This window comes from Cryptomeria japonica, unplaced genomic scaffold (genome assembly GCF_030272615.1).
Source record: "Cryptomeria japonica unplaced genomic scaffold, Sugi_1.0 HiC_scaffold_15, whole genome shotgun sequence".
In the NCBI taxonomy this organism is placed as follows: Eukaryota; Viridiplantae; Streptophyta; class Pinopsida; order Cupressales; family Cupressaceae; genus Cryptomeria; species Cryptomeria japonica.
The window spans coordinates 1,252,501-1,267,421 of NW_026728837.1; the positions used below are offsets into that span (position 1 = coordinate 1,252,501).

The window sequence follows — 14,921 nt, forward strand, 5'->3', positions numbered from 1 at the left end:
TAGTGAGGCTTTTTACCGTTGCAGCTCCCCATGTCCGAACTGGGGATTTCTGGGTAGGGGCTTCGGGTGCGCATTACATTTTTGCCCAAGCGTCCAGTGGGGTTTCTGGTGCGCTCCGAAGTGGGGTTATTGGAGCGCATCAAAGGTGCGCAATGCTGGTGCGAACCCGGGAGCGCTCCGATGTGTGCTCCAAGGTGCGGCGTGCACGAAGTCCGAGCCCGGTTTGCCCCGGGTGCGCACCTCGCGTGCACCTTCGCCGGGGTGAGCACCTTGGTGTGCAGACCTTGGTTGGGTTGCGCGCCCTGGTGCGCACCAAGGAGCGCTCTGAAGTGTGCTCCAAGGTGCGGCGTGCACGAAGTCGGAGCCCGGTTTGCCCCGGGTGTGCACCTCGGGTGCGCACCTCGCGTGCACCTTCGCTGCGGTGGGCACCTTGGCTGGGTTGCGCGCCTTGGTGGGCACCATGCAGTGCACGAAGTCGGAGCCCGGATTGCCCCGGGCGCGCACCTCCGCCAGGGTGGGCACCTTGGTGCGCACAACTTGCCTGGGCTGCGCACCAGGAAGGGCTCAAGATGGCACCCGCGTTCCGTTTTTTTCACTATCTTTCAGAACGGAAATTTTAAAATCTCGTTTTTTTTTGCCTTTTCTGGAAATTAGTGAAGGCAGCGCATCAAAGGTGCGCAACGCTGGTGCGAACCTGGGAGCGCTCCGATGTGTGCTCCAAGGTGCGGCGTGCACGAAGTCGGACCCCGGTTTGCCCCGGGTGCGCACCTCGCGTGCACCTTGGTGCGCACACCTTGGCTGGGTTGCGCGCCCTGGTGGGCACCATGGTGCGCACCAAGGAGCGCTCCGAAGTGTGCTCCAAGGTGCGGCGTGCACGAAGTCGGAGCCCGGTTTGCCCCGGGTGCGCACCTCGCGTGCACCTTCGCCGCGGTGGGCACCATGGCGTGCACGAAGTCGGAGCCCGGTTTGCCCCGGGTGCGCACCTCGCGTGCACCTTCGCCGGGGTGGGCACCTTGGTGTGCAGACCTTGGCTGGGTTGCGCGCCCTGGTGGGCACCATGGTGCGCACCAAGGAGCGCTCCGAAGTGTGCTCCAAGGTGCGGCCTGCACGAAGTCGGAGCCCGGTTTGCCCCGGGTGTGCACCTCGGGTGGGCACCTTGGTGCGCATGCCTTGCCTGGGCTGCGCACCAGGGCGGGCTCAAGATGGCACCCGCGTTCCTTTTTTTTCACTATCTTTCAAAACGGAAATTTTAAAATCTCATTTTTTTTTGCCTTTTTCTGGAAATTAGTGAAGGCAGCGCATCAAAGGTGCGCACCTCGCTGCCCACCACGGTGCGCAACGCCGGTGGGCACCCGGGAGTGCTTCGAAGTGTGCTCCAAGGTGCTGCGTGCACGTTGTCGGAGCCCGGTTTGCCCCGGGTGCGCACCTCGCGTGCACCTTCGTCGGGGTGGGCACCTTGGCTGGGTTTGCCCCGGCTGCGCTCCGAAGCGGGGTTATTGGAGCGCCGCCTCTTTTTTTGTCGGAGCGTTTGGTGGGGTTTCTCGCATTGGCTCTTCCGAGGCCCGGTTGCCACCCTGGCGCGCACGAAGTCGGAAGTAGGGTTAATTGCCCGGGTGCGCACCTTTGCCAGGGTGGGCACCTTACCTGGGCTGCGCACCAGGGCGGGCTCAAGATGGCACGCGCGTTCCGTTTTTTTCACTATCTTTCAAAACGGAAATTTTAAAATCTCCTTTTTTTTTTGCCTTTTCTGGAAATTAGTGAAGGCAGCGCATCAAAGGTGCGCACCTCGCTGCCCACCTTGGTGTGCTCTGAGGTGCGCACCCGGGAGCGCTACGAAGTGTGCTCCAAGGTGCGGCGTGCACGTTGTCGGAGCCCGGTTTGCCCCGGGTGCGCACCTCGCCTGCACCTTGGCCGGGGTGGGCACCTTGGCTGGGTTTGCCCAGGGTGCGCTCCGAAGCGGGGTTACTGGAGCGCCCCCTCTTTTTTTGTCAGAGCGTTTGGTGGGGTTTCTCGCATTGGCTCTTCCCAGGCCCGGTTGTTGGGTGCGCTCCCACCCTGGCGCGCGCGAAGTTGGAAGTTGGGTTAATTGCCCGGGCGCGCACCTTCGCCAGGGTGGGCACCTTGGTGCGCACACCTTGGCTGGGCTGCGCACCAGGGCGGGCTCAAGATGGCACCAGCATTCCCTTTTTCTCACTATCTTTCAAAACGGAAATTTTAAAATCTCGTTTTTTTTTTGCCTTTTATGGAAATTAGTGAAGGCATCGCATCAAAGGTGCGCACCTCGCTGCCCACCTTGGTGTGCTCCGAGGTGCCCACCACGGTGCGCAACGCCGGTGCGAACCCGGGAGCGCCCCGATGTGTGCTCCAAGGTGCGGCGTGCACGAAGTCGGACCCCGGTTTGCCCCGGGTGCGCACCTCGCGTGCACCTTGGTGCGCACACCTTGGCTGGGTTGCGCGGCCTGGTGGGCACCATGGTGCGCACCAAGGAGCGCTCCGAAGTGTGCTCCAAGGTGCGGCGTGCACGAAGTCGGAGCCCGGTTTGCCCCGGGTACGCACCTCGCGTGCACCTTCGCCGGGGTGGGCACCTCGGCTGGGTTGCGCGCCCTGGTGCGCACCAAGGAGCGCTCCGAAGTGTGCTCCAAGGTGCGGCGTGCACGAAGTCGGAGCCCGGTTTGCCCCGGGTGCGCACCTTCGCCGCGGTGCGCACCATGGCGTGCACGAAGTCGGAGCCCGGTTTGCCCCGGGTGCGCACCTCGCGTGCACCTTCGGCGGGGTTGCGCGCCCTGGTGGGCACCATGGTGCGCACCAAGGAGCGCTCCGAAGTGTGCTCCAAGGTGCGGCGTGCACGAAGTCGGAGCCCGGTTTGCCCCGGGTGCGCACCTCGCGTGCACCTTCGGCGGGGTTGCGCGCCCTGGTGGGCACCATGGTGCGCACCAAGGAGCGCTCCGAAGTGTGCTCCAAGGTGCGGCGTGCACGAAGTCGGAGCCCGGTTTGCCCCGGGTGCGCACCTCGCGTGCACCTTCGCCGCGGTGGGCACCATGGCGTGCACGAAGTCGGAGCCCGGTTTGCCCCGGGTGCGCACCTCGCGTGCACCTTCGCCGGGGTGGGCACCTCGGCTGGGTTGCGCGCCCTGGTGCGCACCAAGGAGCGCTCCGAAGTGTGCTCCAAGGTGCGGCGTGCACGAAGTCGGAGCCCGGTTTGCCCCGGGTGCGCACCTCGCGTGCACCTTCGCCAGGGTGGGCACCTCGGTGCGCACACCTTCTCAATGTTTTCTTGCCTTTTCTGGAAATTGGTGAAGGCAGCGCATCAAAGGTGCGCACCTCGGTGTGCTCCGAGGTGCGAACCCGAGAGCGCTCCGAGGTGCCCACGAAGTCGAAAGTCGGGTTAATTGCATTGTTTTCCCCGGGTGCGCTCCGAGGTGCGCAACATCGGCGCGCACCAAGGAGGGCTCCGAAGTGTGCTCCAAGGTGCGCACGATGGCGTGCACCTCTGGTGCGCACGATTCGGAGCTCGGTTTGACCGGGGTGCGCACACCTTGGCTGGGTTGCGCACCTTTTGTGCGCTCCAAGGTGCGCACGAAGTCGGAGCTCGGTTTGCCCCGGGTGCGCACCTTCGCCAGGGTGCGCACCTTGATGCGCACGCCTTGGCTGGGCTGCGCACCTTGGTGGGCGCCATGGTGCGCACCTTTCGTGCGCTCCAAGGTGCGCACGAAGTCGGAGCTCGGTTTGCCCCGGGTGCGCACCTTGGTGGGCGCCATGGTGCACTCCGAGGTGCCCAAGATTGGTGCGCACCAAGGAGCGCTCCGAAGTGCGCTCCAAGGTGCGCGCGAAGTCGAAAGTTGGGTTAATTGTCCGGTTTGCCTCGGGTGCGCACCTTGCGTGCACCTTCGCCAGGGTGGGCTGGGCTGCGCACACCTTGGCACCCGCGTTTCCTTCATTTTAAATTTTTTTTTTTTACAATCTCTCAAGTGGGAAATTCTATAATCTCAACTTTTTTTGCCTTTTCAGGAAACTTTTGAATGGAGCGCATCATTGGTGCGCTCCGAAGTGTGCTCCAAAGCTCTCTCCAGCTGCGTGCACCTGCCCCGGCCGCGCACCCGGCCCCGCCCAGCTTCGCTCACCTGTCCCGGGCGTCTGGTGCGGAACCTTAGAGTAAGAAACATCACCGTGCACCTTGGCCAACGTGCGCGACTCGACCGAGCGCGCACTGGCCGAGGTGCACACCGATTTCACCTGGGTGCGCGCGCAGCACCTCGGGCGCACCGGGGTGCGCGCACAACGCCCGGGTTGCACCGTGGCCTGTGTGCTCGGGGCGCCTCGGGTGCGCGCTCGGTGTCGCCCCCGCGCGCGCGGTAGTGCGGGCAGCGCACCCCGGCCCGGCCCGGCCCCGACGAGAACGCAAACGGGCAAAAGGTTTATTCAAATAGCATTGCGACGCCCGGCGAAAAACTAAAAAAGGGTGCAACACCGGGACTTCCCGGGAGGTCACCCATCCCAGTACTACTCCGGCCCAAGCGCGCTTAACTGCGGAGTTCTGATGGGATCCGGTGCACTAACGCTGGTATGATCGCACCCGTTATGAGCTTGTCGCAGTGTGTACTTAGCAAACCGCGACCCACGTGCGAATCCACCCCGGCCACCCACCCCCGTCGAGGTGCACACCCTCCCTCGCGAAGTGCGCCCCGTTCGCCAAGTGTGAGCCCTGCCCGGGTGCGCGCACCTTGCTAGGGCGTCGGGTGTGCACCCGGCCCGGCCTACGTGCGTGCACCTGGAGGGGGCGTCGTGTGCGTGCAGTGTCCCGTCTGCAACGCGGTGCCCACACACCACCTCGGGCGCAACGACCTGCGCTCACATGTGGGCCGAGTGCACCTTGGTGCATGTTCGGGGCGCCTCGGGTGCACGCTCGATCTTGCCCCGGTGCACCAAGGCGCTCGGTTTGCCCCGGGTGCGCACTTGGTGCAAGGTGGGCACCCAAAATAGGGATCAAGCACCAAAACACAAGTTTCGGGATGCAAAATGGGACCCAAGGACCACAAATGCGTTCCAAGACCCATGATGGGTCCACGAGAACAAAAATGTGTTCCGAGACTTAATAAACAAATATTGGGTTTTAGGAGAAGAAACATGCTCTGATGCCCAAAACGAGAATCGACCCCGAAAAGGCCACAGGCCAAAAGTGGGATGCGAGACAAAAAAAAATGGGACCCGAGGACCAAAATTGGGTTCCCAGGTCGAAGACAGGGCAACCGGACAAGAAACGACCTCTAAGGCTCGAAATGAGTCCCGACGACTAAAACTTGACAAGAAGCACCCATCAGGCACCCAACTCGACACCCATGGGATGCCGACCCACCCGGGCTTCCACCTAGCACACCTTGGCACCCACCCACCCTCGCACCCAACCTCGCACCCAACTTAGCACCTTTGAACCCACATTGGCACTCACCCTGACCCTGGCACCTTGGAACCCACATTGGCACTCACCTTGACCCTGGCACCCACCTTTGCACTCACCTTGGGACCCACCCTGGCTCCCACCTCGGCACCCACCCAGACACCCACCTTGGTTCCTTGGCACCCACCTTGGATCCTTGGCACCCACCCCGACACCCACCTTGGCACGCAACTTGGCTACTTGCCACCCACCTTGGCTCCTTGACGCCCACCCCGACAACCACCCCGTGACCTACCCTGGCTAGGGTTGGTGCACACCCACCCTGGTGCCCACCTTGGCACCCACCCTATGACCCACCTTGGCACGCACCTTAGTACCCACCCCGTTACCCACCCTAGGACCCACCCCGTGACCCACCTTGGCCAGGGTGGGTGCCTTGGTGCGCACAACTTGCCTGGGCTGCACACCAGGGCGGGCTCAAGATGGCACCCGCGTTCCGTTTTTTTCACTATCTTTCAAAACGGAAATTTTAAAATCTCATTTTTTTCTTTTTTTTGCCTTTTCTGGAAATTAGTGAAGGCAGCGCATCAAAGGTGCGCAATGCTGGTGCGAACCCGGGAGCGCTCCGATGTGTGCTCCAAGGTGCGGCGTGCACGAAGTCCGAGCCCGGTTTGCCCCGGGTGCGCACCTCGCATGCACCTTCGCCGGGGTGAGCACCTTGGCTGGGTTGCGCGCCCTGGTGCGTACCAAGGAGCGCTCTGAAGTGTGCTCCAAGGTGCGGCGTGCACGAAGTCGGAGCCCGGTTTGCCCCGGGTGTGCACCTCGGGTGCGCACCTCGCGTGCACCTTCGCTGCGGTGGGCACCTTGGCTGGGTTGCGCGCCTTGGTGGGCACCATGCAGTGCACGAAGTCGGAGCCCGGTTTGCCCCGGGCGCGCACCTCCGCCAGGGTGGGCACCTTGGTGCGCACAACTTGCCTGGGCTGCGCATCAGGAAGGGCTCAAGATGGCACCCGCGTTCCGTTTTTTTCACTATCTTTCAGAACGGAAATTTTAAAATATCGTTTTTTTTTGCCTTTTCTGGAAATTAGTGAAGGCAGCGCATCAAAGGTGCGCAACGCTGGTGCGAACCTGGGAGCGCTCCGATGTGTGCTCCAAGGTGCGGCGTGCACGAAGTCGGAGCCCGGTTTGCCTCGGGTGCGCCCTGGTGGGCACCATGGTGCGCACCAAGGAGCGCTCCGAAGTGTGCTCCAAGGTGCGGCCTGCACGAAGTCGGAGCCCGGTTTGCCCCGGGTGTGCACCTCGGGTGGGCACCTTGGTGCGCATGCCTTGCCTGGGCTGCGCACCAGGGCGGGCTCAAGATGGCACCCGCGTTCCTTTTTTTTCACTATCTTTCAAAACGGAAATTTTAAAATCTCATTTTTTTTTGCCTTTTTCTGGAAATTAGTGAAGGCAGCGCATCAAAGGTGCGCACCTCGCTGCCCACCACGGTGCGCAACGCCGGTGGGCACCCGGGAGTGCTTCGAAGTGTGCTCCAAGGTGCTGCGTGCACGTTGTCGGAGCCCGGTTTGCCCCGGGTGCGCACCTCGCGTGCACCTTCGTCGGGGTGGGCACCTTGGCTTGGTTTGCCCCGGCTGCGCTCCGAAGCGGGGTTATTGGAGCGCCGCCTCTTTTTTTGTCGGAGCGTTTGGTGGGGTTTCTCGCATTGGCTCTTCCGAGGCCCGGTTGCCACCCTGGCGCGCACGAAGTCGGAAGTAGGGTTAATTGCCCGGGTGCGCACCTTTGCCAGGGTGGCACCTTACCTGGGCTGCGCACCAGGGCGGGCTCAAGATGGCACGCGCGTTCCGTTTTTTTCACTATCTTTCAAAACGGAAATTTTAAAATCTCCTTTTTTTTTTGCCTTTTCTGGAAATTAGTGAAGGCAGCGCATCAAAGGTGCGCACCTCGCTGCCCACCTTGGTGTGCTCTGAGGTGCGCACCCGGGAGCGCTACGAAGTGTGCTCCAAGGTGCGGCGTGCACGTTGTCGGAGCCCGGTTTGCCCCGGGTGCGCACCTCGCCTGCACCTTGGCCGGGGTGGGCACCTTGGCTGGGTTTGCCCAGGGTGCGCTCCGAAGCGGGGTTACTGGAGCGCCCCCTCTTTTTTTGTCAGAGAGTTTGGTGGGGTTTCTCGCATTGGCTCTTCCCAGGCCCGGTTGTTGGGTGCGCTCCCACCCTGGCGCGCGCGAAGTTGGAAGTTGGGTTAATTGCCCGGGCGCGCACCTTCGCCAGGGTGGGCACCTTGGTGCGCAAACCTTGGCTGGGCTGCGCACCAGGGCGGGCTCAAGATGGCACCAGCATTCCCTTTTTCTCACTATCTTTCAAAACGGAAATTTTAAAATCTCGTTTTTTTTTTGCCTTTTATGGAAATTAGTGAAGGCATCGCATCAAAGGTGCGCACCTCGCTGCCCACCTTGGTGTGCTCCGAGGTGCCCACCACGGTGCGCAACGCCGGTGCGAACCCGGGAGCGCCCCGATGTGTGCTCCAAGGTGCGGCGTGCACGAAGTCGGACCCCGGTTTGCCCCGGGTGCGCACCTCGCGTGCACCTTGGTGCGCACACCTTGGCTGGGTTGCGCGGCCTGGTGGGCACCATGGTGCGCACCAAGGAGCGCTCCGAAGTGTGCTCCAAGGTGCGGCGTGCACGAAGTCGGAGCCCGGTTTGCCCCGGGTGCGCACCTTCGCCGCGGTGGGCACCATGGCGTGCACGAAGTCGGAGCCCGGTTTGCCCCGGGTGCGCACCTCGCGTGCACCTTCGCCGGGGTGGGCACCTCGGCTGGGTTGCGCGCCCTGGTGCGCACCAAGGAGCGCTCTGAAGTGTGCTCCAAGGTGCGGCGTGCACGAAGTCGGAGCCCGGTTTGCCCCGGTGTGCACCTCGCGTGCGCACCTCGCGTGCACCTTCGCTGCGGTGGGCACCTTGGCTGGGTTGCGCGCCTTGGTGGGCACCATGCAGTGCACGAAGTCGGAGCCCGGATTGCCCCGGGCGCGCACCTCCGCCAGGGTGGGCACCTTGGTGCGCACAACTTGCCTGGGGTGCGCACCAGGAAGGGCTCAAGATGGCACCCGCGTTCCGTTTTTTTCACTATCTTTCAGAACGGAAATTTTAAAATCTCGTTTTTTTTTGCCTTTTCTGGAAATTAGTGAAGGCAGCGCATCAAAGGTGCGCAACGCTGGTGCGAACCTGGGAGCGCTCCGATGTGTGCTCCAAGGTGCGGCGTGCATGAAGTCGGACCCCGGTTTGCCCCGGGTGCGCACCTCGCGTGCACCTTGGTGCGCACACCTTGGCTGGGTTGCGCGCCCTGGTGGGCACCATGGTGCGCACCAAGGAGCGCTCCGAAGTGTGCTCCAAGGTGCGGCGTGCACGAAGTCGGAGCCCGGTTTGCCCCGGGTGCGCACCTCGCGTGCACCTTCGCCGCGGTGGGCACCATGGCGTGCACGAAGTCGGAGCCCGGTTTGCCCCGGGTGCGCACCTCGCGTGCACCTTCGCCGGGGTGGGCACCTTGGTGTGCAGACCTTGGCTGGGTTGCGCGCCCTGGTGGGCACCATGGTGCGCACCAAGGAGCGCTCCGAAGTGTGCTCCAAGGTGCGGCCTGCACGAAGTCGGAGCCCGGTTTGCCCCGGGTGTGCACCTCGGGTGGGCACCTTGGTGCGCATGCCTTGCCTGGGCTGCGCACCAGGGCGGGCTCAAGATGGCACCCGCGTTCCTTTTTTTTCACTATCTTTCAAAACGGAAATTTTAAAATCTCATTTTTTTTTGCCTTTTTCTGGAAATTAGTGAAGGCAGCGCATCAAAGGTGCGCACCTCGCTGCCCACCACGGTGCGCAACGCCGGTGGGCACCCGGGAGTGCTTCGAAGTGTGCTCCAAGGTGCTGCGTGCACGTTGTCGGAGCCCGGTTTGCCCCGGGTGCGCACCTCGCGTGCACCTTCGTCGGGGTGGGCACCTTGGCTGGGTTTGCCCCGGCTGCGCTCCGAAGCGGGGTTATTGGAGCGCCGCCTCTTTTTTTGTCGGAGCGTTTGGTGGGGTTTCTCGCATTGGCTCTTCCGAGGCCCGGTTGCCACCCTGGCGCGCACGAAGTCGGAAGTAGGGTTAATTGCCCGGGTGCGCACCTTTGCCAGGGTGGGCACCTTACCTGGGCTGCGCACCAGGGCGGGCTCAAGATGGCACGCGCGTTCCGTTTTTTTCACTATCTTTCAAAACGGAAATTTTAAAATCTCCTTTTTTTTTTGCCTTTTCTGGAAATTAGTGAAGGCAGCGCATCAAAGGTGCGCACCTCGCTGCCCACCTTGGTGTGCTCTGAGGTGCGCACCCGGGAGCGCTACGAAGTGTGCTCCAAGGTGCGGCGTGCACGTTGTCGGAGCCCGGTTTGCCCCGGGTGCGCACCTCGCCTGCACCTTGGCCGGGGTGGGCACCTTGGCTGGGTTTGCCCAGGGTGCGCTCCGAAGCGGGGTTACTGGAGCGCCCCCTCTTTTTTTGTCAGAGCGTTTGGTGGGGTTTCTCGCATTGGCTCTTCCCAGGCCCGGTTGTTGGGTGCGCTCCCACCCTGGCGCGCGCGAAGTTGGAAGTTGGGTTAATTGCCCGGGCGCGCACCTTCGCCAGGGTGGGCACCTTGGTGCGCACACCTTGGCTGGGCTGCGCACCAGGGCGGGCTCAAGATGGCACCAGCATTCCCTTTTTCTCACTATCTTTCAAAACGGAAATTTTAAAATCTCGTTTTTTTTTTGCCTTTTATGGAAATTAGTGAAGGCATCGCATCAAAGGTGCGCACCTCGCTGCCCACCTTGGTGTGCTCCGAGGTGCCCACCACGGTGCGCAACGCCGGTGCGAACCCGGGAGCGCCCCGATGTGTGCTCCAAGGTGCGGCGTGCACGAAGTCGGACCCCGGTTTGCCCCGGGTGCGCACCTCGCGTGCACCTTGGTGCGCACACCTTGGCTGGGTTGCGCGGCCTGGTGGGCACCATGGTGCGCACCAAGGAGCGCTCCGAAGTGTGCTCCAAGGTGCGGCGTGCACGAAGTCGGAGCCCGGTTTGCCCCGGGTACGCACCTCGCGTGCACCTTCGCCGGGGTGGGCACCTCGGCTGGGTTGCGCGCCCTGGTGCGCACCAAGGAGCGCTCCGAAGTGTGCTCCAAGGTGCGGCGTGCACGAAGTCGGAGCCCGGTTTGCCCCGGGTGCGCACCTTCGCCGCGGTGCGCACCATGGCGTGCACGAAGTCGGAGCCCGGTTTGCCCCGGGTGCGCACCTCGCGTGCACCTTCGGCGGGGTTGCGCGCCCTGGTGGGCACCATGGTGCGCACCAAGGAGCGCTCCGAAGTGTGCTCCAAGGTGCGGCGTGCACGAAGTCGGAGCCCGGTTTGCCCCGGGTGCGCACCTCGCGTGCACCTTCGGCGGGGTTGCGCGCCCTGGTGGGCACCATGGTGCGCACCAAGGAGCGCTCCGAAGTGTGCTCCAAGGTGCGGCGTGCACGAAGTCGGAGCCCGGTTTGCCCCGGGTGCGCACCTCGCGTGCACCTTCGCCGCGGTGGGCACCATGGCGTGCACGAAGTCGGAGCCCGGTTTGCCCCGGGTGCGCACCTCGCGTGCACCTTCGCCGGGGTGGGCACCTCGGCTGGGTTGCGCGCCCTGGTGCGCACCAAGGAGCGCTCCGAAGTGTGCTCCAAGGTGCGGCGTGCACGAAGTCGGAGCCCGGTTTGCCCCGGGTGCGCACCTCGCGTGCACCTTCGCCAGGGTGGGCACCTCGGTGCGCACACCTTCTCAATGTTTTCTTGCCTTTTCTGGAAATTGGTGAAGGCAGCGCATCAAAGGTGCGCACCTCGGTGTGCTCCGAGGTGCGAACCCGAGAGCGCTCCGAGGTGCCCACGAAGTCGAAAGTCGGGTTAATTGCATTGTTTTCCCCGGGTGCGCTCCGAGGTGCGCAACATCGGCGCGCACCAAGGAGGGCTCCGAAGTGTGCTCCAAGGTGCGCACGATGGCGTGCACCTCTGGTGCGCACGATTCGGAGCTCGGTTTGACCGGGGTGCGCACACCTTGGCTGGGTTGCGCACCTTTTGTGCGCTCCAAGGTGCGCACGAAGTCGGAGCTCGGTTTGCCCCGGGTGCGCACCTTCGCCAGGGTGCGCACCTTGATGCGCACGCCTTGGCTGGGCTGCGCACCTTGGTGGGCGCCATGGTGCGCACCTTTCGTGCGCTCCAAGGTGCGCACGAAGTCGGAGCTCGGTTTGCCCCGGGTGCGCACCTTGGTGGGCGCCATGGTGCACTCCGAGGTGCCCAAGATTGGTGCGCACCAAGGAGCGCTGCGAAGTGCGCTCCAAGGTGCGCGCGAAGTCGAAAGTTGGGTTAATTGTCCGGTTTGCCTCGGGTGCGCACCTTGCGTGCACCTTCGCCAGGGTGGGCGCCTTGGTGCGCACACCTTGGCTGGGCTGCGCACACCTTGGCACCCGCGTTTCCTTCATTTTAAATTTTTTTTTTTTACAATCTCTCAAGTGGGAAATTCTATAATCTCAACTTTTTTTGCCTTTTCAGGAAACTTTTGAATGGAGCGCATCATTGGTGCGCTCCGAAGTGTGCTCCAAAGCTCTCTCCAGCTGCGTGCACCTGCCCCGGCCGCGCACCCGGCCCCGCCCAGCTTCGCTCACCTGTCCCGGGCGTCTGGTGCGGAACCTTAGAGTAAGAAACATCACCGTGCACCTTGGCCAACGTGCGCGACTCGACCGAGCGCGCACTGGCCGAGGTGCACACCGATTTCACCTGGGTGCGCGCGCAGCACCTCGGGCGCACCGGGGTGCGCGCACAACGCCCGGGTTGCACCGTGGCCTGTGTGCTCGGGGTGCCTCGGGTGCGCGCTCGGTGTCGCCCCCGCGCGCGCGGTAGTGCGGGCAGCGCACCCCGGCCCGGCCCGGCCCCGACGAGAACGCAAACGGGCAAAAGGTTTATTCAAATAGCATTGCGACGCCCGGCGAAAAACTAAAAAAGGGTGCAACACCGGGACTTCCCGGGAGGTCACCCATCCCAGTACTACTCCGGCCCAAGCGCGCTTAACTGCGGAGTTCTGATGGGATCCGGTGCACTAATGCTGGTATGATCGCACCCGTTATGAGCTTGTCGCAGTGTGTACTTAGCAAACCGCGACCCACGTGCGAATCCACCCCGGCCACCCACCCCCGTCGAGGTGCACACCCTCCCTCGCGAAGTGCGCCCCGTTCGCCAAGTGTGAGCCCTGCCCGGGTGCGCGCACCTTGCTAGGGCGTCGGGTGTGCACCCGGCCCGGCCTACGTGCGTGCACCTGGAGGGGGCGTCGTGTGCGTGCAGTGTCCCGTCTGCAACGCGGTGCCCACACACCACCTCGGGCGCAACGACCTGCGCTCACATGTGGGCCGAGTGCACCTTGGTGCATGTTCGGGGCGCCTCGGGTGCACGCTCGATCTTGCCCCGGTGCACCAAGGCGCTCGGTTTGCCCCGGGTGCGCACTTGGTGCAAGGTGGGCACCCAAAATAGGGATCAAGCACCAAAACACAAGTTTCGGGATGCAAAATGGGACCCAAGGACCACAAATGCGTTCCAAGACCCATGATGGGTCCACGAGAACAAAAATGTGTTCCGAGACTTAATAAACAAATATTGGGTTTTAGGAGAAGAAACATGCTCTGATGCCCAAAACGAGAATCGACCCCGAAAAGGCCACAGGCCAAAAGTGGGATGCGAGACAAAAAAAAATGGGACCCGAGGACCAAAATTGGGTTCCCAGGTCGAAGACAGGGCAACCGGACAAGAAACGACCTCTAAGGCTCGAAATGAGTCCCGACGACTAAAACTTGACAAGAAGCACCCATCAGGCACCCAACTCGACACCCATGGGATGCCGACCCACCCGGGCTTCCACCTAGCACACCTTGGCACCCACCCACCCTCGCACCCAACCTCGCACCCAACTTAGCACCTTTGAACCCACATTGGCACTCACCCTGACCCTGGCACCTTGGAACCCACATTGGCACTCACCTTGACCCTGGCACCCACCTTTGCACTCACCTTGGGACCCACCCTGGCTCCCACCTCGGCACCCACCCAGACACCCACCTTGGTTCCTTGGCACCCACCTTGGATCCTTGGCACCCACCCCGACACCCACCTTGGCACGCAACTTGGCTACTTGCCACCCACCTTGGCTCCTTGACGCCCACCCCGACAACCACCCCGTGACCTACCCTGGCTAGGGTTGGTGCACACCCACCCTGGTGCCCACCTTGGCACCCACCCTATGACCCACCTTGGCACGCACCTTAGTACCCACCCCGTTACCCACCCTAGGACCCACCCCGTGACCCACCTTGGCCAGGGTGGGTGCACCCACCCTGGTGCCCACCTTGGCACCCACCCATCCTAGCACCCAGCCTGTGACCGGGCTTGGAACCCAACCTTGCACCCGCACCCGTCTTGGCCAGTGTGGGTGCGCACCCATCCTGGCACCCACGTTGTGACACACCCTTTAACCCACGCACCCTAGCACCCACGTTGGCACCCACCTTGGAACCCAACCTAGCAACTTGGCACCCACCCCGTGACCCACCTTGGCATCCACCATAGCAGTCGCCGACTTGGCACCCACCTCGGCACCCACCTTGACACTTGTGGACCCACCTTGCCACTCACCCTAGCATCGACCCATCCTAGCACCCACCCTGGCACCTTTGCACCCTAGCACTCACCCATCCTAGCACCTAACCTGTGACCCACCTTGACACTCACCCTCGCACCCACCTTGGAACCCAACCTAGCACCCACCCACCCTGACACCAACCCTAGCACCTACCCACCCTTGCACCCACCCTGTGACCCATCTTGGCACCCACCCATCCTACCACTCAACCTATCACCCACCTTCTCACCCACCTTGGCATCCACCTTAGCACCCACCCACACTGGCACCTTGGCACCCACCTCGGGCAAGGTGGGTGCACACCCACCCTGGCACCCAATTTAGAACCCACCGAGCATGTTACCCACCTTGGCACCCACATTGCAGCCCACCCTAGTACCCACCCTATGACCCACATTGGCATCCACACCCTAGCACCCAGGCACCTCGACACCCGCCTTGACACCCACCCTAGCACTGAACCTGTGACCCACCTTGGAACTCACCCTAGAACCCACCCACCCTGTGAACCACCTTGGCATCCACCTTAGCACCCACCCACCTTGGCACCCACTCTAGCACTCACCCATCCTAACACCCAACTTGTTACCCACCTTGGCACCCGCCCTCGCGTCCACCTTGAAACCCACCCTAGCACCCACCCACGCAGGAGCCCACCTTGGCACCCAACCTAACACCCACGCATCCTGGCACCCAACTTGTGACCCACCTTGGAACCCACCCTAGTACCCACCTTTGAACCCACTATATCACCAACCCACCTTGGCACCCACCCTATGACCCTCTTTGGAATCCACCCTAGCACGCACCCACCCTGGCACCCACCATGGAGCGCACCCTAGCAC

The 14,921-nt window shown here is 62.9% G+C and overlaps 2 non-coding genes across 2 annotated transcripts; both read right to left on the bottom strand.

Annotated features, from left to right (window-relative positions):
- Window positions 1-4,455: 4,455 nt before the first annotated feature.
- On the bottom strand, window positions 4,456-4,574 carry LOC131860839 (5S ribosomal RNA). Its single transcript, XR_009359932.1, has one exon. It is a non-coding gene; the product is annotated as a 5S ribosomal RNA (ribosomal RNA).
- A 7,816-nt stretch (window positions 4,575-12,390) lies between these two features.
- Window positions 12,391-12,509, bottom strand: LOC131860556 (5S ribosomal RNA). Its single transcript, XR_009359650.1, has one exon. It is a non-coding gene; the product is annotated as a 5S ribosomal RNA (ribosomal RNA).
- Window positions 12,510-14,921: the final 2,412 nt, after the last annotated feature.